General features: G+C 41.6%; 1 long non-coding RNA gene and 1 other non-coding gene across 5 annotated transcripts in view; both read right to left on the bottom strand.

The window, feature by feature from the left end:
• Positions 1–4795: 4795 nt before the first annotated feature.
• Positions 4796–23408, bottom strand: part of LOC118164420 — a 45331-nt gene continuing 26718 nt past the window's right edge. For 2 of the 4 annotated variants that reach the window (XR_004749489.1, XR_004749487.1), the window contains 2 exons: positions 13931–14123; positions 4796–7145 (listed from right to left, as the gene is read on the bottom strand). This is a non-coding gene — a long non-coding RNA (uncharacterized LOC118164420). The remainder of the gene's footprint in view (positions 7146–13930; positions 14124–23408) is intronic. The other 2 variants (XR_004749488.1, XR_004749491.1) reach the window with 2 other exon arrangements.
• TRNAE-UUC lies at positions 9166–9237 on the bottom strand. The gene has a single exon. It is a non-coding gene; the product is annotated as a tRNA-Glu (tRNA).

Here is a 23408-nt window from a genome sequence, read left to right as displayed (position 1 = left end):
AGAAAAGGAGGACTCGTTCAATTAAAAATAAATAAATAAATAAAACCCAGTTCTGTTTCCTTACCTACGTTATTTATTAAAATATTTGTTCTGAACTGCGACCTTTAAACAAGGGAGAAAAACCATCTTGCTTTTCAGAGACAGCCAAAACAGTTAAATGGTGGCTGAGACAGAGTGATAAACTTATATTAAAGCAGTAAATCAGTTTGTCTTCGTAATTCATCCCAACTCACTGTCCTGCCTTTTGTAATGGACATAACACAACTGCACTTTGAAATCTGTGGACAAAGCTAACGTTATACATACTCGCTAAAGATTCTGGAGGCCAAAAAACGCAACTTTGGAGGCCAAAAAATGCAAAATCACGCAACTTCCTTCATATTGAATATGTTTTTTTGGCATGTCTGGACAGCCATTAGAATTATCAGGAATTGACTGATTTCCACAGGCTTTGGACCAGGCTGAGGCTCCCTTGGCCAGGCCATAGCGCAGAGGACTTGGCTTCCAACGCTACTTACAGTAAGCACAAGCAACAAGGCTTTGCCTCTAAACCCACACAGCTTTCTACAGCGTGCAGCGTGAATTGCTCCCACATGAAGATGCTACTTCCAAGTCATGTTATCAAGAAATATTCTCCGCCTTTGGCGAAATTGTTCAGTAATATGCATTTTGTGTATGGAATAAAACAGAAATGCTGACAGGCTGGCTTTTATGGCTGCTGACACCATCTTTCTGAGCATAGCTGTGCAAGTTGTGCTGACACAAACCTTCTCCTAGAGAACAGCTGCTGTTGCCTGCTGCTTTGGAGAGGGGATGGGGGTGTTTCTTTTCTCTCTTTCTTTGCCTCCCATGGAGGACTCCAAAGTGCCGGCTGTGCTGACAGGGCTGAAGTATCCACCAACGCCTAGTTATGCCACAGATGTGAACGTGTAAAAGAGAAAGTCAGTTCCCTTTCCGGCTTCATTCTCCATTTTTCTTTCAGATGATTAAATAATCCCACACTCAGCAATATTTGGTTAAGATGGACAGCCATTAAAAGTGCTCCAGTAGAAGCTGATTAAAGCATTACGCCTATTCTTGTAAACTTGTAAGCACTCGGGATGGGCAAAATTCCCACCAAGACTCAGATATCAGGCACCACTTACTTGAATGTTAGTGAGCACATTCACAGAAGACAAGTACAGCTAGAGGGTAAAGCATCAGCTTCTTGGGCTCAGCATTTCGGGGCATAACCAGCGTGCAAGTGCTTCAAAAGACATTCAAGGAGCCTCTCAGCTCCTTATTCAGCACTGATAATTAAGAGCTCATGTCTCTTGTTCATCAGCACAGCGCTTAAGGATATGCTTAAAAGTGTTTTGCTGATTTAGGGCCTCAGCAACGTCTCTGCAAGGATCTGAATGCCCACAGCTCCTCCTTGAAAGGAAAAGTGCATTTGGGTCCTGGAGGAACTGATGTGCTTTGCAAAGTCTTTCCTAACAGTAGACACAAAAGAAAGTTCATTGCTTAATTTGGATACCCTACAGCAATTATTGCCAAATCGTGCCTAGGTCAATACAGTAGGCATATTTGAAATTCAAGGTTTTCCTGAGTTGTGAATGCTCTTTTATTATTCCTACAGTTGCTTTAACACAGTCCAAGGTTGATCTTCTGACTTTCTATCCATCCTGTTACTTACAAAGGTGTTTCAAGCTCACAGATTTGTCAATGGAGCAAGCCTTCACACATGTGAAGGCATGAAGTGTGAATCACCAACAGTTTGGTTGTTTAACCTGAGCAAGAGCTAAGAGCTCCTTAAAGACAAATGAAAAAAAAAATAAAAATAAAAAGTCATGATAACACTGTTGCACAATCACAACAAACAAACAAACAACACCTGTACTGTAAGATACAGTAATACCAGGACGCTAAACCCAAGACAACCATATCTTCCCACTGGTTGCAACAGAAGTTGTATGTCAGCAGACATCAGACATGCACAGATTTTGTTTTCCCCCTGTTCATACCACAGAGATGATTAAATGTTGAATAACTTAATACTCTCCTGTGCTGCAGACAGAAATCAACAAACCCATGTTGCTTAGCTCAGCTGCACACAGACAGAAAACCTGGGCAGAGGGATGAATGGACCTCGTTCTCACCAACAAGACGGGGACTGGAAGAATGATGAAGTACGCAGTGCAGGAGATCAGGTGTGTGACCAGCTAAGGAACATAAAGGTGCACATTTTATGAATCTATGAAACATTGCAGTGCCAGACCAGCCAGGATTTCCCTGTAATGCCAGCTACCAATACTTGCCTCATCTTGACCCTTTGTTGTAAGAACCAACGAAAGTGAAATGATTCACAGCTCCCCAGCATCCTGAAGGTATTGCCTAAATAAATAAATTTAGATAGAAGAAATAATCTTAGATTTTAACAAAATGAAAATGCGAAATAAAGTATCCCCCAAATCTCCATGGTTTAGAATTGCTTGCAACCTTCAAACCAAAGATTTCCCTTTCTTGCATCGAAGGAATGATGTGGAGTCCCATGCCATTCTTAAAAAGCCATCTGAAACGGTCTGATTTTATCATCTTGTCTTTAGCTGCCTTTTCTCAAACATTTCCTCCAGAACACAGTGGGGCAGAGAAGGTACTCATAGGGTGACAAAGATAACTTGAAAATGGCTAGCAAAATGAAAGATGCAAACACAGCCAGCCTCGGTCAGCTGTACAGCTTGGGGTCAGAGAAAAACACAAACGGCTTTGTGCTTCTGTCAGCATTGAAGGGCTCACCTCTCCCCACCTCCAAAAACAGGGAACATGACAGGCAAAATAAAAAGTTTATGAAACCTACAGGCTGATCAGCAGCAAGACTGTGGTAACTAGTTGCTGGCACATTAGGGGGATTTTACAAAAGCAAGCCCTATCCATTATGCAAGCTACTGTAAACATTTCTGCCTCAAAAAACCCTCCCAAAATAGGCCAAATCTGCTAAAATTCATAGACTAGCTAGCTGCAAAACCATTTCAGACTGCCTTAACTGTCTATCACCTCTATCCTAAATGAACAGGGAGATTAAGCAGAGTACAGCATTCACCTTGAACTAAAGCAGAAAAATTACTTCCTTTTTTCAGCAACATGGCCCTGAAATAGGAAATGACAGTCAGAAAACTAGAATATCCTGAGGTGGAAGGGGCCCACAAAGATCATCAAATCCAACTCCTTGGTCCACACAGGACCACCCCAAAACCAAACCCTGTGTCTGAGAGCACTGTCCTAACACTTCTTGAACTCCAGCAGCTCGGTGCCATGACCACTGCCCTAAGGAGCCTGTCCCAGTGCCCAATCATCCCCTTGGTGCAGAACCGCTCCCTAACACCCACCCTGACCCTCCCCTGTCCCAGCTCCATGCCGTTCCCTCGGGTCCTGTCGCTGTCCCCAGAGAGCAGAGCTCAGCGCCTGCCCCTCCGCTCCCCTCGTGAGGGAGCTGCAGGCCACCATGAGGCCTCCCCTCAGCCTGCTCTGCTCTGGGCTGAACAAACCAAGGGACCTCAGCTGCTCCTCATACATCTTGCTCTCTAGACCCTTCAACATCTTCGTAGCCCTTCTCTGGAACTCTCTAAGAGTTATATCCTTACTCATGAAGACCTAACCTTTACCACCACATCATTACCTCCAATTATTTTCAGTTTTGCCTCAAGGCAGCATCAGAAAGGTATTTCATGTATTGAAACCAAAGGACACATCCTGCACCAAAGCAGGGCTGCACAGCCAGGACGGGTGGTGCAGGGTGTCATAACACAGATCCTCCTTCCAAACGACCCTGCAGAAAAAGACTGAGAAAAACAGGAGGAATACCCCATGGCTCACTAAATGCTATCAACGCTGCAAAGCTGTATCAGAAATACTGCTCCGAAGAACAACCACACGAAAAGCAAGCCTTTCAAATTGCTTTTTGTTAGAAGACAAGAGTTCTGAGAGTAGCTTGATTCGATGCAGGTGGTTTGGGCAACACATACATGGAGCCCTGGCTGCTTTTTTGCTTGTTGTTCAGGATCCCTAAGGAGAGAACATTGTGACACGTTAACTCTCAGGCTAATCAGGCTGTATTCTTTGCGGTCTCCAGCATCTGCCTTTGATGGTGTAGGGTCCGGAACAACAAGATACAACTATGTCCTTGGCAGATGACCTGGCACTCTCAAAAGTGATCAATAGCTGGTTGTCACTGGATCAGTGTGGGTACATTAGCCCTTCATCAAGGGGGGAGTCCAGACAAAAGGACTTAGAATAGGTATAGACAGTACTTTCCGGACAATTACAAGTTTTTTCTGCGCTGTCTGGATTCAAGCCTGTGTCAAGTAAAAGGTCTAGCAAGTCCTTTCTTCTAAAAAGGTCTTACGTTTTGCTGCCTTTTGATTCTATATATGCGCATTGTCCACCTTTTGCCTTTTGAGTTCTCTTGTGCAGGATTTCATGCTGTCTCCTCTCCTGTGAAATCAGCTGCTGGTACAGTGCTGGTACCAGTAAGCTCCGTCCTTACCCAGGTTTGGGCTTCTCCTCCCAGGACTTCTCTCTAGTCAAGCCATCCTCAGATTGCTTCTGCTAAGTCTCTTCATGAGCGCATTTCTAGTTGCTGGCAACCATACCAACTTCAGCCCCTTCCTGGACAGCCACCTTCTTCTTCACCTTATTTCTCTGAGTTGTTTAGTCCCTTGACAATAAAATCCAGGATGTGGAAGACAGATCAGCTGAGGCTTGGCACTGATTTCCCATTGATGGGGTCAGACAAGCTCCTTGGAGCTGGAGCTGCAGACAAAAGACAATACACAACCACAGAACAGGACAGCCCTGTCTCTTGAATGTTGATCTCCATAGGACTGACAGCATCATCGGCTTTACATTTGTCCTTTTGGCTCTCTGAAAAGTTCTCTACTTTCTTTTCTGCATATGATCTACTCTTAATTCTCTTTTTTCACCATCTTCTTTCCCACAAGAAAGGTGTATCCCAAGCATAATTGGAAGCTTCTATACACTTACAAAATGAGAAACAGGTTTAATTAGGAAAATAGACTCTCAAGCAGGGTGTATGTCAAGGTCTTCAGATGATAAAGCTACTGTCTTTCCATAAACAAGCAATGGAGTGAAGTTGGTCAGAATATGGGAAGTTAGAGGGGGTGAACAGCACGCACAGGGTGGGATTCTTCTGTTTTTGTAGAAGATGTCAAGATTTCAAGAACTGCTTTCATTTTGGAACCAGGTGGATCAGAGACATTCATTTCAGCCTCCCATATCCTGGCTGAGTTCCAGCACCTGTGCTGCGGATTTGCCCCCCACTGTCCATGCACAAGTCACAGTCTGGATGCAAGCACAGTTATCAGAAGCCCATTCAAGTAGAGAATATTTCCACAAAAGGGTTTTATTCTCAACAAACTTCACGTACTTGTCTATGCATAAACCCTGTTATGTTATTATTAAAACAGAATTTAGAATTATTTTTGGAAACTTCTGTTATATTTGCACATCCAGAAACAGGTCGTGTACAGGTAAGTCCTAGAAGCCAGCTAACAAAAAGGCTTGAAGAAAAATGAAGCATCCTTCCCCTGCACGTACCTTTTGGTGTTTCAGTCCAAATTCAGACATTTAAAACCATGCTAGATAGCTAAGGCAGGTGAACCAGCCCTGCTGGTGATGTTCATACACATTCACCGTTCTTTCGCGTTAACCTGAAGTGAAATGGAACCAGACACTTCAATTGTTTCTTAAAAGTTCAGGAGGGGGAAACAGCGGGAGGGGAGCGCTTTAAGGACACACAGGTCCAGCCAATTACACCAGCTCTACCAGGATTTTGGCTCTTTATAAACCTCAGAGCACACAACCCATGACTCAGTCTCACATCTCTGCAGAACTAGAAAACGATGTTAAAACAGCAATATGAAAAAGCCTGTAAAGGCCTCATGAGAAATCTTTGCGTGCTATGGGTCTCTTGACTCAAATGGGCCAAAGTGAGATCCTTACTGCCTCCTTTTTTTTCCCATAGGAGAGGCCCCCCCCTCTGCTAGACACAAATACAGATTAGAGAGGGAAGGAGGGGAATAAAACCAGTCTAATGCTGCCTGAGACGAGGCCAGCAATATCAAATAGATCAAAAAGATATCATGATCAATCATAACAATGCTGCTGAGAGGTCCAAAGAAGCAAAAAAAAATAAAAATAAAAATAAACCAAAACAAAAAATAAAAACAAAATCTCACCCACAGCAACCAAGGAACCACTGTAAACTTTCATGCACCTAAAATCCAAACATATTTTTCAAACTGCTCACACTGTATTACAGGTGATGATTACAGTACAGTCCCTCTCATTTTAGATTGAAATGAAAAACAGAAATTGCATTTTTGTTAAAATAATCAAAATAAACCTTGCTTTCAAATCGATTGACAAGACCACGATGTGAAGTGGGAACTTGTACATTCCTCTGTAGGCCATTAGCTTGCTCGCTATAAGTAATGCATTTGAGATATTTTCAGATATCGTTCCAGCCTGAAAATGTACTCAAAGAAACCAAATATTGGTATACATATTTTCAAGCCCTAACCAATACATTTCATTTCCCACCTCAGCATTTCCACAAATTTGTTCTATTGTATGTATCCAAAACATTAGATTTGTTCCTCAAAGACTTAAAAACTACTCAGTCCAAGTCTCTGAGCCGGACCACTTCCTTTTTACTGCCAAAAATCTGGAATTTCTTTTCCGGCTGCCAGTAATTACTTGGTTCCTGTATACAAAGATGTAAATCCTTGCTGTTCTCCATTCAGATTTGTCTTTGAAGATTCTTTGTGGACTTCACTGGGGAACTTTCCATTCAGTTTGTCGCTGGAGTTTCCTGGACTGAGAGTTCAAACATCAACTTCAATTTGTCTTTAAAACTCCTCACTTTTAATCCTTTTCATCCCCCACTTGGAAGAGCTCAGCAGTTCATAGAAAAATCTTACCAGATATTTTCCATTCGCTTTCTTTTGTCCTCAGAGTTTTGGTCGTGCTCCCTCCCTATCCTGAGACACGCACAGCGCGCACTGAGCTCCCACAGCTCTAAGCAATCCTCTGAGCTAGAGAGCAACAAAGCCCCACTGAGGAGCATTCAGGCTGACATGCGTACATCTCTGCAGGAAAAACAAACAGCGGGTAAGGTATAGGTCAGCACACATTGGCAGAATAAGGTTTGCCACTAGAAGAAACAGAAAAGAGATCTGCATGAGCAACAGAGTTCCTCTCCCAAGGTTTAGTATCACCAGGTCTCCCTCAGTTGGGAAACTTTTAGAGGGCTTGCAAACTTCAGCAAGAGAAGGGTGATGTTCCAAGTGCAAAGCAGGTGCTGAACACTCCAGGACAGCCCTTTTCTGGGGACAGAGGGGAGGCACTATGATGGTTGCCAGAAGGGCCAGGCCCTGAGGAGTCAGCCCCACAGACCTCTGGACATGAACACAACTAGTCAGCAAGGAGCAGATCTGTCTGGTCACTCCTCACACACCCGTGCCCTCTGACTCACACCCGCTCTGAGTGGCACCAGAGACAACCAGTTTTGTCACGTCTAATCTCAAGGGCTGCATGCTACGCACAATTTACCGCAAGGCAATAAAACATTATCTATTTCAATTTAGATTTGATCTGCTCTTCCATGCAATCTGCACATAAAGGACATCGTAGCATTTCATCAATTGCACATACTGAAGCTGCAAGATCTTAATTAGCGGCTCCATTAATGTCAATGCAGTAAGTGTGGTCACTGCTATGAAGAAAAAAAAGAAAAATCTACCACTGTCCGTGTTTCATCTGTGCTCTGTGAACAAAGCATTAGATTATGGCATCTCAACATCCTCACCAAAACTGTTTGCAAGGTAGGCAAGTTGCAGGTTGGAAATGAGGAGACATTTCTGCTCAGAAAGAGCAGTCAGGCATTGGGATGGGTTGCCCAGGGAGGTGGTGGAGTCACCGTCCCTGGGGGTGTTAAGGCAAGGCTGTACATGGTGCTTAGGGACATGGTTTAGTGGGTCACATTGGTGGTAGGGGGATAGTTGGACCAGATGATCTTGGAGGTCTTTTCCAACCTTAATGATTCTGTGATTCTATAAAGCTAAACTACTTACGGAATTCATAGTCATACAGAGCCATCTATTTCTAGCCAAGGAGAACAAAAATTTCACAGATCCTGAAATTATTTCATTTGTCAACATCAACCTATCCCTGTCCCAACAGCAGAGTTATCTTTACAGCATTTTTTCAGAACACCTGAGCCAGTGGGTGCTTTAGGATGTGCAGAAATAACTCGAGAAAGGCAGCCTTCAAATGAGGCAAAGCCCAGAAGTCAGCTGGTAACGGTGCTCATTTCATAGCAGCAGCATCATTAAGGTTGGAAAAGACCTGCAAGATGATCTGGCCCAACCACCCCCCTACCACAAATGTCACCCACCAAACCACGTCCCTAAGCACCACATCCAACCTTTCCTTAAGCACACCCAGGGATGGTGATGCCACCACCTCCCTGGGCAACCCGTCCCAGTGCCTGACTGCTCTTTCTGAGAAGAAATGTCTCCTCATCTCCAACCTGAACCTCCCCTGGAACAACTTGAGGCCATTCCCTCTAGTCCTATCACTCATTATCTGCAAGAAGAGGCCAACCCCCAGCTCCCCACACCTTCCTTCAGGTAGCTGTAGAGAGCAGTAAGGTCTCCCCCAAGCCTCCTCTTCTCCAGACTAAACAACCCCAGCTCCCTCAGCTGCTCCTCACAGGACTTGTGCTCCAGGCCCTTCACCAGCTTCGTAGCCCTTCTCTGAACACGCTCCAGGGCCTCGATGTCCTTCTTGTACTGAGAGGCCCAAAACTGAACACAGCACTTGAGGTGCGGCCTCACCAGAGCAGAGTACAGGGGGACGATCACCTTCCTGGCCCTGCTGGCTGCATTATTCCTGACACAAGCCAGGATGCTGTTGGCCTTCTTGGCCACCTGGGCACACTGCTGGCTCATGTTCAGGTGAGCATCAACCAACACCCCCAGAGCCTTTTCCTCTTCACGGCTTTAACTGCACAGTGTTACATGGGGTTGTTGTGACCAAAGCGCAGGACCTGGCAGCACTTAGCCACGTTGAACCTCATCCCGATGGCCTCTGCCCATCAAAAAACTCTTCCCTGACCGGGAATCGAACCCGGGCTGCGGCGGTGAAAGCGCCGAATCCTAACCACTAGACCACCAGGGAGGGATGAGATGCACAAATAAGGATCGGAAAAGGTAGGTAAAATGTTGACTTACTTTCAGCTTTACACCTGGTGAAGTGGATGTTATTCCTACTGACGTAAGCAATGAAGCAGGGGTGGCTTGGACCCCACCATAGTCTAAAAGGACACCCAAAACCACCACAAGGAGAGGCGCTGTAGGCCCGATTGGAGCTGGTGGGAGGATGGCATCACACCAAAAGCACAAGAGGGAGCTTTTAGCAGCTTTTATGATAATGCTGTGCTAGGTCTTGCAGTAAGGACGTCCTTTGTTCTTCCCCAGTAGTATAACCGAGCAGTACAATCTCTGAATCATTGTGAAAGGCTGCAACATAATGAGACAAATCAGATTGTGATTTTATGATTTTGGGAAGCAGGCTTCATTGTAAAAAAAGAGATGCTTTTTTCTGTTTCTTTGCTTACTGTACCTTCCCTGGTGAGAAAGCATCATCTTCTTTCGCAAAAGAGAAAATGAAGTGCAGAGACTCTGTCCAAAGCCAGGATTAGTCCCTCTCTCTGCAGTATTATTTCAACACCTTAATAACAGGATGGAGGCAGCAACAAAAATTTCCTGTTAACTGCAGCAGGAACAAAACTATTTCCTCCCGTGGAGTGGAGTGAGTGTTGCAAGTGAAAGGCTTATGCAACACAGCCTCACTCAAATCTCCCTTTTGGAGTGAAATGAGATATAATTTAGCCACCACATTACACTCTCTAAAATAACCAAGCCCTCAACTCTTCTGAGATACTTTGTGGCCACAGACTGCACTGGTTAGTTTAACTTTGCTCATTATACGAAGCTATTGCTACAAAAGCCTATTTCCATTTAATTCAGGCTAACGTCCACAAAAACAAAGCAAAATAAGGAAATAAAAGCCTAACTGTAGCTAAGTAGGTCTTGGATAGAGCCCAGGGCTGACAAGAAGCGAAGTTCCACACAAGAATAAAAGAAGCTCCAGCTTCTGCATTCTGTTTATTAAAAATGCTTTTTTAAGGGACTCAGTGTACAAGGAGGTTTATAAAAAAGGAAAACCTAAGTTGGAAGGAAGCAAGAATTGAAGCTAAAGCATTTGTTCAGATGTTAACTATGTTAATCTATTTTAAGGTTTATACGCTTTAATGAATGCTATTATACATTCATATGCTTTTTGCATATAAATACATATTAATATTAGATGTTCTACACCCATTTACATTTTGCACAAGGACAGTTGCTTTTACATGTGCTTTTTAATCTCAATTACAGCAGTGAAATTTCAGATCTAGAACCCGCTCATTTGAGGGGCAGTTATGACTGAAGTCCACATAATGTCTTTTTCTTCCCCTCTTCCACTCAAAGCACTCTCTTTTCCTTTGATTTTAGAACAGAGGTCTTCAAAGTACAATTGCTTGTGATAGTACTTTAAATTCTCATGCGCTGAATTAGAACCACTGACAGGGAAATTTACTGCATAAAAGAAATCCTCAACTTTTGTGTAAGCATCAAGGACAATTGTTGCCCTCTTTCACTGTACTATCAAGGAAGTGTTTGTACTGAAAAGGAACAGGGTTATTATTTTCCTCTCTCTGGATAAGAAGTCACCTCTCTTTCCCCTTTACCTCTCCTTTCCCTTGCTAGCAGCACTTTGAAACTTAAAAAAAAGTTGTTTCACCTGTGTTGAGTTTGGATATTGTAATTTTCACTAGCTCCTACACTGAACAATCAGAAAATATGACAATAAGTAATAACTACCCTCTTCCTCCTCATTCAGAATCAATCGATCGATCGAGCATGTTGAGCTTAACATGTAAGAATGATACTCTCCTGAGCCGTGCCAAGAATAACATGGAGAAAGTCAGTTTTGCATCCTGGCACACGTTAAGGAAAAAAAGCCCATGTCTACAAACAAAATTTTCCCACAGATGACTTGCTGTGGTAGCTTTCCAAATCACATCTCTGTGGACCCAATCCATAACTCATTACAGGCAACAAGGTTTTGAAAAAGCCCTGTATGTTTCTTCACAATGGGAAAGCTCTATGTTTAATTGATTGACTGGAAAAAAAAATTCCACTCTTTGAAGTCTGAGATTAACAAGAGAAAAGGACATTTTGCTTGCTTTTGGCTTGGCAAGTGATACCTGGGAAAAAAACACACACACACACCAAAAAACTTATGATCTAGGAATAACGCAATTTATACAATGCTCAGTCTTGTGCAAATACATCAGAGGATACCATTACAATTAAAGGTGTGGAGGCAGCAGAATTACTGGTAGCTCCCCATATCCAACACAATTTGCTTACTAGACTTCACAAACAAAGCTTTCAAAGAAACAGAAGCATGAACGGATTTCAAGAAATCAAGACTGTTAATTAAAACAATTTTATCTGAATTTGTCTTAGCACCACACCTGCAATTGCTTTCCAATAGCATTAACAGAATAATACCAAATAAAATGCAAAAATATACAAATTCCTGTAATTTCACCTTCTTATTGTGTTATGGTTTGATGGTCTATTTACAGTAAACTCTGTTCTAGCCCTACAAGAAGTGGCCATATTTGAAGGAATTACCATTTTAGGCAACAGCATCACAGTGGTGGAGAAAGCTGTTACTCAGCTGATTCAGATAAGAGCTGGCTTGCTTGTTTAATTTTCAGCTGGATCAAGCCACTGAGCTAGCTTGCTGTTTAAACAAACATCAGTATCAGCACAAGTTACAGTACAGGAAAGAGTGGCCAGGGAAGAATGCGTGAGAAAAGCTCCAACACTTCCAGCTTACACTGATAAAATCAAAGACAGAATTTCACGATTAGCCAACGAATAGGTAATGCTAAAAATAAGGAAGTTTTTCTGTTTGACACAAAATAATGGCTCCAAACCTAAAGCACATCTAAATAAAATAATAATAAAAACACAGATTCAGGATGATACTTCCTTTCAAGGGGAGGTCTTTCCTCAGCAGCACAGCCTACAAGCAGTGTTGTCATACAATGGAGGATGTAACTCTGTGCTCCATCACCCTTGGAGATCTCTCTCTGCCAAGGGAACCATGTGTGTTAGGAAATACTACCCTCTATCGTTTGACTAGCCTGAACAGCTCACTTCTCCTTAAAACAATCATTTTGTAAGACTAACCTTACTTGTAACATCACTATACAAATCATGAGTTAAAACCCCACAAACCTGAAAAAATGCACCTTGTTACTGCACAGCCAGACCTCAACTCATGAACATATGCCTTGGCTACAGCGCTAAGACCCCATGGCTCTGTTTTCCTCTCCAATTCCTTTTTCCAAATAATTATTGCTTCAAATCATGCACCTTTTTAAAATCATGTACTTTTTTTTTTGAGATCTGCCTAATGGTTTGAATTCTTTTTTGTCCATTTTGTAGAAAATCCTTATATGATCTTCAACAATTTTGCTGTTCTCTTTCTACCTCCATCACTTTCTGAACCCTGATATTTAAACTCTCTAGAACATCTCTTATAGCAGAGATTTTTATTTAAATGCCTTTGCTAAAAAGCTGAAGCATGCCTTTGCTAAAAAGCTGAAGCAGCGGGATCTTTCGACATAAGAATGCTATCACAAAAGGAGCTAGAAGGTGATCTTTGAACTTAACTGCATTATGAAAAATTTCTTAGAAAGCACAAAAGATGTCCCTTCCAATAAAGAAATAAAAAGTAGGGGAATAATATTCTTTCTGCCAAAGTCACTGCTTAAGAATAGCTCTAAAATTACATTTCATGAGGATTTAGACCGTGCCAGTAGGGTATTAGATTTTAAAGGATAAAAAATGTTTAAGCTTATTCTGCATTTAAAGTAAGAAGCCCTACTTAGCTAATGGGAAATAGAAAGAAACACAAGGAAGAAGAGGAAGAGAGATTGCACAAAGCATAATACAGTCTGGATGGCAAGTAGCAGACAAAAGCAAGTACAGAATGTAAGGTAAATACCCTGGTATCTTTAATTCAGTTAATTTAGAGATGGAGCTAATCATTGTTGACACCTCAATTTCTTTGAAAAGAAACTAAAGCTTGAAGTCCCCTAGAACTTTTTTGCCTTCAGGCATTTCTAGTTCTTTTGGGTAGGAAAACATGAACTGAATCTTAGAAGACAAGACACAAACATTTAAGGAGGATTTCAATTAAACAGACTACCGATGCATGAACCTGAAAGTGTCTCCACTGTAACCTGTATGTACCACCACCTATAAACAAACAGTAGAACAGGTCTGTTTTATCTCATTTTTAACGATGAAGGTATTGTAACATATTATTTCTACTACTTAAGTTTCCCTCACACCAGGAGGGCAGATAAGGCATATTTGTAAGGCGCTTGTTATTATGGGTTTGACCCTCAGTCAGAATGCAGGGCACTGACGGCATGATATAATGCTGCCACTTGTTTACTGACACTGTAATGTAAAATAAGAAATACAGGCTGTCAGAAATACAATGAACATGGAGTTCACAATATTCCATCCTTGCCCTCCGGATGATTTCCGAGGCAGGGAGAGTAAACAGCCTTCTCCCAGCCTTCTAAGTTTCCACAGCTGAGAGTGTAGGATGTTTACAGTACCTGTCACTCAGAACTCTTGAATGCAGACCAAATGTCAGCAGACTTAGTACAGACTTCATCACTGACTGCAGGAAACATGCCGGCATCAAGAAAAAGGAGGAAAAAAACTCATACCCATGACTATTTTACACCACACCAATCCTGAACAAAATTAAGTCCTTTGTGTGTATGTTGGGAGGTGTAAGAAAATCATGATAAAGCTGAGCTGCAGCATCTCCCGAGGACAGCCACTCTCATTGCCACAGCTGTATTACAAGGCTTCCTGCCGGTTCACTCCAGAGTGCTCCTGAATCTCTTCAAGTTGTGCCTGCAGAAAAGAGAGAATTCATCATTTTAATGAGCGCACATGAATACAGCAACAACAAAAAAAAGGCGCAGGTAGAAAAGACTATTTGCATTCCACAAGTAAAAGCTATCATGTAATTTATCTAAAGGGCTGAAAGCTTTTAACACTTAAGAGCAGTATCCTACAGTGCTGGCTTGGAGAAATACACACGGAATCTAGCTCATTTTTAATTATCAGAGGAATGATGGGTTTGGGGTGTCTTTGAGTACTGTGAGGAAAAGGATACATTTGAAGATTATGGCTTGATAAGCTTCAGTCTCCAATTATACAATAACAGATGATTGTAACAGCAGTCTAGATATGTTTGAAATGATACATTCCTCTGAGAAGCAGATAAAGTATTCAGTTTCTTTAGATATATCATCTCCAAGGGAAAGAGAAAACGGAAAAAATAAAATAAAATAAAATAAAAAACCCAAGATAATCTAATCATACATAGCAAAAAGTTTTGCTCATGTAGAATAAAAGCCAAAATCCTCAGAAGAGGGTAAAAATTCACTTTAGACAGGTTTTAGTACAACACAAGAAACACTTTGCAACAAGATTATTAATAGTCTCTACTTTAAAAACACAAAGCATGTGCAAAGCCAGATGTGCAAGTAACTGGGGACCTGAATCACCTCACAGAACCAGACAACCTAAGTTAAGAAAAGTTCATTTGCTACTGAAAAGACAGGGGAGCTTTACCTGAGCACTTTATCCACAGAAGGGGTTGCCCCAATACTGGTGCTGTTCTCACCAAGCCGTTCCTTTCACAGCGCAGTATATTAAAAAGCTTTCTGAAGAATTAGCTTACCTCTGGGCTCAACATATGTTTTAGCTGGACTGAAGTTACTGTTCATGTACAAGTTTCTCCTCTACCATTAGCTGCATCTCATTCCAGCACTTCTGGAAATCAGGTCACACATCTAAGAGCCCTGTTCCTGCAGTCACAAAACCCCCACTGGCTTTGGTCAAGACAAAGAACTACAGCAGCAGGAGAGAGAAAGAGGGGAACGATGTAATTGCATGCCCCACTTTTTAATTCACAGGAAGGCACAGGAGATGCACAGGAACCTGAAAAGCTGAAATAATAAATCAGAAGGTATAGATCACCTTCAACTTCCAGTCTGCTACAAAGTAATAGGAACTGCAGCAGAAAAGGCTAAACATTTTTGATGAAGGAATTGCAAGAACGACAAGGTTTCCTTCTCAAGCTGTCCCTGATGAATAAACGAGTTCTCTGGTCAGCAGCTAAATTTCTTTCACTAGTGCTACACTCAGAAGATGCTGCTTCTCCTAAAAACTCCACTCCAGAAGTGCTGTCTAGGGCCAGGCCTTACATTTCTCATTCAAGGATTTCCAGCTGAAGTATGACTTACAGAAGGGACTCCAACCCTTGACAAGAGAGAGCAGAAAATACAGTACCGATGTGGTTTCTGACTGAAATTACCACGGCGCTCTCATCCTTCGGCAGACAGGCATCTGATACTTCTATTGTAGAAGTATCCTATTTTGATCCTATTTACAGATCCTATTTTGATCCTCTCAGGGTAATGATGAAATCCTTCTTTATATATTACTCAAGTGATGAATCATCATCAACTTGATTTGCATCTTTTATTACTGCTGGTTAGAACTTTTACTTGCTATTGTTTTATTTTCCCTGTACAATTCAAACTTTGGGTCTTAAAATCGGACAACTTTGAAAGTAAGTATATATAAATCGTATGGAAACTTAAAAACTATTTACATCTCCCTCTTTGCGCTATCTCCCTACAACCAAAAAACACAACCATGTAAAATACAGGGAGCAAAAACATTATATTTGCTAAAGAGAAAGCAGTAGGGGGAAAAAACAAACAAACAAAAAACCCATGAACTGCTTTGGCTTTTTTTCTACAGGAATAAAGAAATCTGCTTTCAAAATATGCCTATGAACTACTGTAGCTATTAGACTTATATCGAAGGAAATTTATGACAGCCAGTGCAATAGCAGGGAACGCACTGTCTGCACACAAAGAAGGAAAACTTATCAAGGCAAATGACACAGTGACAAGGAAATACTCAAACAGATGAAGAAAAAGCAGCCCTGAAATTCAGAACAAGAAGTATCAGAATAAAAGCTAAGCAATATATTATTGTCTGATATTGTTATGGAATGCCACAATCCCTTTTGAAATTTGCTGTGTGTTCTTCTTCAGCATCTAAATGAATGATACAAGAGATTCAGGACTTTTAAGTCAATTTTGCATATATGCTTCAGATATGCTGCCCACCAGATATTCATAACAACCTCAAGCAACCTGAGGAAATCTTCTGATAAACACTCCATTTATACTCCACACAAAGCAACTCCCACTCTCAAGGGATTACATTCAAAAGGAGTGACAGGAGAACATGACAGCAATTAAATGACCACATTAAACACAGGTCCACTACGTCTATGGCTTCCCTATCACCTGCCTTTGACTTGTGAGCCATTTCAGGTGGCTATTTCATTTTAATCAATACTTATGAAGCCTGAATAATGCTTGTAAGGCAAGATACTCGGGGAAGGGCAGGGATTATAGTACATTGTGCCCCTCTGCTGAAAGGATAGCTGCTTACCACATGTTAGGCACAGCTCCTCACTTACGTCTAAACAGCCAGCAGCAAAGAAAACCGGCTTGCATTGCAAAGCAGGCCCTTCCATAGCTGTCTGGGAAGGAAAAAAACTGGTGATTTGCCAGCCAAGTCCCACACGAGGCTCTGCTGGAATTCAGCAGCTAAGGGCAGTCACTACTGGTACAGCCAGCCATGTGGGTGACCATGGTCTCTATTACAACCGTAAGAACAAACTGCTCCAGTGAAGCCTTCCACCCCAGGTCTCAGAGAGGCAAGGAGCTAGTGAAACTCTGTTTGGCTGACCCCAGAACCTGCTCTCCTTCCCTTGGCTGTCCTACACTCACAGGATAGGGCTGTAAAAGGTAATACAGAGAGTTATGAAGGAAGTGGCTGCTGAAATAATGTAGCGCAGCGACAACGACAAAGAAAACCACCCCAAAACCCAACTGAAGCAGTGCCCCGCTGTCACCTGGAAGAGATCCAGAATTGCACAATACAGGTCACAGTGTAAAGGGACTGCCACTGTTCACTCACTTTATTTCACAATGAAGCATGAGATGGAAGTACTGGAAAAAAAAAACAAAACAAAACAAAACAAAAAAAACTATTCTATTCCCTGTCTGGCAAGTTAGATATTTAATTGCTTGTGGAGACAAGAAGTTGGGTGCCAACACACACAAATCACTCACTGCTCACTTTGCAGAGTATTTGTTATCATCACTTGATTATAACACCCAACAGTACACGACCTGAAAATACGACCCTTCGTTTGTAAACAGGGAGAAAGTTCTTTCTTTTCTGTGTGAGGTATGACACTCTTACAGCCTGACAAATGAATTGACGTCTGCTACTTCTCATGCATTCATTACCACTAAAACGGGGAAAAGAGTCACTGAACATTGCAGATATTATGGCATTAGCTAAACTAATGAGGCACTATTTACATGCTAAACCCCCTTATACCTCTATTTACAAATGAAAACCTGAAATGGTGCCCAAAACCACTCAAAATTCATCCATAATACACACAAGGAAGGTTAATTTGACCACAGACAGGTGGCCTGATCCATCTGAAGATCCTCCCTATGAGGATCAAAATACCCAGGCTGAATTCCCATCCTGAACTCAGAGATCTTAAAAAGAAGCAGTCCGAGTCAAAGCTTCAAGGTGTTCCTTCCTTGCCCAGTGGAATACTGCAGAAAGGCTGCGTGGCCTTTACTTTTGGAGATGTATCCCAAATTACCTCTCTTCCGCTGATCCCTCCAGTCACCAAAAAGCAGCTAGCAACATCACGACGTAAGCCATGTGCATTTGAAGCAAGAATTGAGATTTGGGCTTCAGAAGGAATAGACAAAGCAGTAGGCATCCTTTAAGCTTAGCTGGAGTCCAGTGGAGACATAAGAAAGGGGAATCCATCCTTGCAGGCCAGAAGAAAAGCCTGACGTGGCTATGGAGACTACAAACTGCTCACCTCCTCTTCTCCTTCCACATGAAGATTTCTCTCTGAATTGTCGAGATTTTTTTTTCACCTGCCTGCTCCTGGAAGCGCATACAGCAACTTCTCTTCCTGGTAATATTATTCAACTGCTTAAAGATCACATCAATGAATTCTTGTTTTTTTTCCACGTTCAGAGCATTCTGCATTACATTTTGGAAGCGTGTATGTATATATCTTGATATGTAAAGAGAAGCCCCAGGACCTCTGATGGGGAAGAGACAAAATGGAGATGCACCTCAGGGCTCTCCTTTAGCAACCGCAAGTGCCCAAGGCTTCAAAGAAAGAAAACTATCCCATTCATTTCCCTCTCAAAATAGTCACTTAACAGCACTTTGAAGAAGGGGAAGGGCAAGGCTCCTCCATGCAACTGCTACAAAACACACAAAATTAAAAACAAACCTGAAATTAAAGTTCTGAATACATTTTTAAACTAGCTTAAATATATATATGTATATGTATAGTTTCAGCAGTTTTAAACTACTTTCCCCCTTCAAGAGTCAGAAATAAGGTAGTGAGAAAATAGCAGCCACTAAACATGTTTTTTCTAAGTTCACTGAAATACAGAAGAAAGATTGTAAATAGGTATTTGCCTCATCTCCAACTGGAACACATTTTGAACGCGACTTAAACATACAAACTGCCACCAGATGTCACTACAACCTAGAGAATTGATGGTTCAAGCTTCTGCACCAGGCTGGCATGGAAATTTATTGCAAAGCCCCAACAGTTAGGGTGCACAGATCCAGCGTGGACATCAGCCCTGAACAGGAAGTCGAACAAAACAGAAAATCTCACTTCAATATTGAGAAACAGCCCTCGGGGCTTATCAGATAGGCTTATTTGCTTGTTAACAGTGCAGGCAAAAATAGAAAAATGAAGATACAAACCTATCAGGACAGAGATGAGTTTCTCTGGGTGCAGGACACCAAGAAGCATCTTTAGATTCAGCCACCTCTGATTAAGGTTCAGTCCCCTGCTCCCTCATGCCCTGGCCATGGCACGCGTCTCAGTCCCCCGCTTCCACATCCAGGCTGTTCCCAAATACCTTTAGTCTTCTTAGATGCTGCTGCTAAGCACTGGTGAATATTTAGCAACGAGGTTGCTACACTAAATAAAACTTTTCTGTGAAAGAAGGATTAGTACAATTGTTCTTGTGCTACAGCAGAAGCTCCCTCCCCTGTTTGCAAAAATTGTTTGCAATTTTTGACAAGAGTTCAAGTGTTCACAAGTGTCTCTGGTTGAGATGGTTTTACTCAAAAATTCTGATAGCAGAGTTTACCTCATTTCTGCATGCAAATAAGTATCAAAATTTGCATTTCCTTGCTGGTACAAATTGGTTTCAGCAAGACAGACATGGCACAAAACCATTTTTTGCTGCATAACTTCCAAATGCAATTACACACTTTGCTGTTAAAAATACCAATTAGAAATGTTTCAAAGCCTACTTGCACAAAGGGCAGGACTTGTTCTAGACCATTAGTGCAAAGATTAAAAACAATGAAAAAATGAAACCCCTCCCCCATCCCAAATGTAACCTGAAACATTATTTAGTCTTAGGAAGAATTTGCAGCTTTGCTTGTTTTAGATTGAGCCTCCTTTCTCACTGCTATTAATGTCTTACTGTAAAGAAAAAACATTTTTTAAGACAGCACCAGAACTCATAGAAACCAAACTGTCAAGTTAAAAAAAAAAAAAAATCTAAACTAGGTTGTTTTTGCTTGACACCAAGCAAAATGGTTCTGGATGTCGGTGAGATCTTTGATTGTTCAATATTTTGTTTTGCTTACTAGCATATTTTTTACAACAAATATACACTGACCTATGGATTTTTACATTAGGATAACTTAGTGTCTAATGTCTAATTAATTTCTTAGATACAGGAATAATGTAAGAAATTGGCTTTGTAATTTTAATATGGTCTTATTGCATGATATAACAAAAACATCTTCATTTTTATTACCAAATGCTATCAACTCAGTACACATAAAAGGCAGTCTACTGTAAAAAAATCAAATAATTAAAGGAAATGTTACAAAAATAACTGAAAATGAACTTTTTAGATTGATGGCTAGGAAGAGAATTCAGTGAAAAATCTCTGTCATGACTCAGTGGTTTTAACAAAACTCTGAGGTTTCAACTTAAAAGTTTAAGTCTACCTCCCTCTTTGATTTCTTTTGTGTGGTTTTGTAAGTTGAATAAAGTTAGAAGAGCTGCAGAAGTAAATACATGACAAAGCTTTTTTGGAGCAGTTATGTTTTCTTAACATAGATGTCATACAATCTGGATGTTAATAAGGAAAAAATAAAAATCGCAAAGGTGGACAGCATTCTTTAAGATCTACCTTGTATAATTCTGATGGGAAGGCAAAGAACCTACCTGGAAGTAAAGCAGCAGCATCCCCCCAGAAATGAATTTAAAGTAAACTGCTTCACAGAAAGCCCCCAAACTACTCGACATGTAATACCCAAAGAACACCTCTATACCTAAACTAAGCTCTGGAACCTCCCCGATTCAGTTGAGCTCTGTAGTCTCAGAAGCTCCTCTCTGAGCAGTCTGATCATGGACTTAGAAGGGAAGGCAAGGTCTGTTGCAAACCTGACTAAGTGCTTAATTAAATATAAAGCCTACAAGCAAGTTTCACCTTGCTTTTGAGTTTCATCAGAAAACATTTGCACAATTCCTATTTTGTTCTGTACAACTGCAAGTCTTTGTCAGGTTAAAACAAGAGGTAATTTATGTGTACTCTCTAAACTGGAATTTTTAATTCACGAGTCTTGGCTCTAATTGTAACAAAGACCCTTGAGGCTCATAGTTTCTCTGTTAACTTCTCTCCCTCAAATTCTCTACAAGTAAACACTTGTTCTTCTACAAGTCATCCCCCCCCAATCAAAACTGCGAAAAAACAAACAAAAATGCCTCAGTTTTACACGTGCTGCTTGTCCATTCTGACTCTGATATGCTTAGGTGACAAATGCTGTTCCAGCCACTTTTCCTTCAGGAAATATCAAGAACATTACCAGCATCAAGAGTACATGACTCAACAGCCAGCTTTCACATTATGCCAGAAAAATAGAAAAGCTGGCCCTTTTCCCCCACAACATCTAACGTCTTTTAAAACCCTAAGTTTTAAGAAGGTAAAAAGGATTTTCAGCTTGGGTAACAACAAAACTGCAAAGCTGCACTTAAAAGTTACTTAAGCAGCAAAATTTGGGTAGAGAGAAACTTACAGTTACTATTTAGTGCAACTTCATTTCTTACACATTTACAGATTTATCTTTAAATGAAACGTTCTCCTTTGAGCAAATGTTCTTTTCTGCCCTCTACACTACCTTAAGCACGCTCAGCTAGCCTCTAACTTAATTTCTCTACACCCACAGGCAGCTAGCTCTGCTATTGAATGAACTGCGGCAAATGGCATTCAATCTGTGAGGCTTTGAGACAGGCTGGCCTTTCAGTAGTGACAAGGCAGTATTTGCATGACAGAGCAGATGGAGTATGATGGATGCATTTTTTTCCTCTACCGAAAAAAGTTCTGGATAAAGATGCTTTTGAGAAAGAGAGATTGCCAACCTGAAATTTTGTCACTTTTATGTGGACAAGTAGATTCATAAAACATGGAGATGAGGTTTGGCACAACACTTACACCAACAGGGGCAAGAAAGAACTGACCCTACAAGAGTGCTAAAAAAGCAAGAGCTGAATAATACAGGAAGCATTCCTATTACTAACACTTATGGTCACTGTAGCCATGCTAAAATTGTTTTTTATTAAATCCCTTTTTTAAGGATTCACAAGCAAGTTTTAGAGACAAGTATGCATTTGCTGTTACTAGGGAATTCCCATGCTTTGGTTGTTTTTCCCACAATTTAAATCTTTCAATCTTCTCACCTCTTCCATTCACTTCCTGGATTTTCTTTTAATCTCTGAGCATAGTAGTTGCCTCAAGTTCCACTTTTCTATGTCCATCCTAGATCTTCTCTAGGTTAGCTCAGCTATATCTCTTGCCAAGGCCAGAGATATTTGCACTATTCCACCCCTACGCATTTTGAGCTGTCAATCATCCTTTCTTTGATAGCCCAGACCTAGCCCACACATATATATATAGTCTTCTTCTTCCCTATCGGAAGATCTTCCATTTGTTTTTAAAGCGGAGATCTTGAAAAGGTCATCTGGACATCTAGTCTTTGGACAATCTACTTTGCAATTAATAAAAATTGCCACCTTTGTGAACATGGTCCAGAGAAGCACCTCTACTCCAAATCTGTCTCTGTACATACGAAATTTTTCTTCATCTCTCCATCACTGCTCAAGAAAAATAGGCCTGCCAACTCAAACACCTCATCAATACAGAAACTCTACGGACCCAGCCAACCACCCAATCGTGCAGATTCCTTATGCACTAAGCTAAGTTGCAGCCCTTTCAACTGCTCCTGACATTTCTGCCTCATCCTGGGTCTCTTCCAGATTCACTTTTACGCAATACTCTCTAAATGAAGGAAAGGCAAAAATCTTGCTGTGACTGTAACACATTCAGAACGGTCCTGCCAGTAAAAGCAGACTGAGAAGTCACTGAGAAGTGTCCTTTATATCCTCTTACAGCTACCCCTTCTCACTGAATCTAACAGCAGCTACTTTAATGGTCTAGGCCTGTCACGGTCCGTGCTCATCTCTCCCCCTTCTCCACCTCCAGTCATCACACAATGCCAGCCTCTACCCCACATCTTAGTTTCTATCAAGCTGCATTTGTGCTTTTCCTCGACCCTGCCTCTGAACCGAAGTGCAAGGTACACCTCCAGAGGCCCCCTTCACAGTCCTCGTGCGAGAGGCCTGTGGCAGCCCTGGCTCGCCGGGCCCACCGCCATCGCCCTGCCGCTGCCATCCATGGCTGCATCAGGGAGCTCGCAGAGACCACCCTGTGCCCAAAATGCTCACATGGGCGGTCATGTTTAACACTGAGCTGATGGCTTATAAAATCGTTCAGCTTGGCAGTAAAAGCAACTCTCATTTGAGGCTCAGGCTGCCAAACTAGCAGGAGCAATGAAAGTTAAGAGCAGTAATAGGTATTGTTTGAAGCAGCAGCCCTTAAACTGAGAAAAGGATTTCAACTCCCTACTTTAACAGAAGGATCGTAGCAAAATTCACCTGGACTTCTTTTATATTCT

Source organism: Oxyura jamaicensis, chromosome 3 (assembly GCF_011077185.1).
Source record: "Oxyura jamaicensis isolate SHBP4307 breed ruddy duck chromosome 3, BPBGC_Ojam_1.0, whole genome shotgun sequence".
Taxonomy (NCBI): domain Eukaryota; kingdom Metazoa; phylum Chordata; class Aves; order Anseriformes; family Anatidae; genus Oxyura; species Oxyura jamaicensis.
Note: the sequence above shows the minus strand (reverse complement) of the source record. Positions and strands in the feature narration are given on the sequence as shown.